Source organism: Acyrthosiphon pisum, unplaced genomic scaffold (assembly GCF_005508785.2).
Source record: "Acyrthosiphon pisum isolate AL4f unplaced genomic scaffold, pea_aphid_22Mar2018_4r6ur Scaffold_1697;HRSCAF=2196, whole genome shotgun sequence".
In the NCBI taxonomy this organism is placed as follows: Eukaryota; Metazoa; Arthropoda; class Insecta; order Hemiptera; family Aphididae; genus Acyrthosiphon; species Acyrthosiphon pisum.
Genome location: NW_021765961.1, coordinates 1 through 1,089, shown reverse-complemented (window position 1 = coordinate 1,089; position 1,089 = coordinate 1). Strand labels below are relative to the sequence as shown.

Below are 1,089 nucleotides of genomic sequence, written 5' to 3'. Positions count from 1 at the left end.
CAATATGTAGCTTATCTTACTTTTTATTTTAATGATACAACATGTGCTTTGAATAATTTACAATTAAAACATTAAAATAACATTAAAAAAAATTCTGTATATTTTATAACATAAATATAATAAAATATAAGATATTAAAAATAACATTAACATATTAAATAATACAATACAGGATCGAGTAGTAGTCGCACCATAAACAAGACGTATATTTAGTGACTTGAGAGTGAAGACTGCACCACACTAAATAATTTACTAGCGACTACCGGAGGCACGGGGCACGGAATCTAAATAAACAGGAAATAATTTATTATACAAATTAAACATAAATAAATCAATAAAAATTGTTTAGTGAGCTTTCTATTATGCACCGTACCGGTCTCCTCATCTGATTCTATTTGTGCATTGAGCGACCAACGACTCTATTTGGCTTCATTTCGACTAACTTGTAACTGATTACATTGTTCATATAAAGACCCGGCCGATATTCTTTTTTCGGCATTATGTGCCCAACATTTTTGGATTGTTTGACATAAATCCCTTAAGCCCTAAGAATAATGATAATATGTGAGATGCAATATTTTAAGAACATTTTTTATAATTTCTTACTGGGTGTGATTTCTTCTAGTTATCTTTAAAAGCTGGTCTCAATCGTTTAATCACAACACATTCTACTATTTTCTCATATGACGGATGTTGTCCAAATTCTTCTTCAAATGGTAACCTATATTCTGGTACAGCTCCTAGTTGAGCTGTACATCTACTTGCTAACTCCCATAATACTAAGCCACATGCATCAACAAGCTCACTAAACAATATTTATTGATTAATTTATGTTTAATTTTTATAAAAAAATATGTCTTGTGTATCTAGGGTGTATTACAAACTGTGGATCCTAACACGCGGGATAGGCCGCGGGCCATTGTTCCACCTGGAATAGAAATGAATGAGGTAAAGTCAAGAGATCGCTATGGTGCATAACAGAAAGCTCACTTAACAATTGTTATTGATTAATTTATGTTTAATTTGTATAAAAAATTATTTCCTGTTTATTTAGATTCCGGGGAATCGACCTCCTCTAGAATTAGTTGA

The 1,089-nt window shown here is 31.3% G+C and overlaps 1 long non-coding RNA gene across 1 annotated transcript; it reads right to left on the bottom strand.

Annotated features, from left to right (window-relative positions):
- Positions 1-132: 132 nt before the first annotated feature.
- Positions 133-1,082, bottom strand: LOC107885544. Its single transcript, XR_001680436.2, has 3 exons — positions 607-1,082; positions 374-545; positions 133-284 (listed from the first exon to the last, which is right to left on the bottom strand). It is a non-coding gene; the product is annotated as an uncharacterized LOC107885544 (long non-coding RNA).
- Between the last annotated feature and the right edge of the window lie 7 nt (positions 1,083-1,089).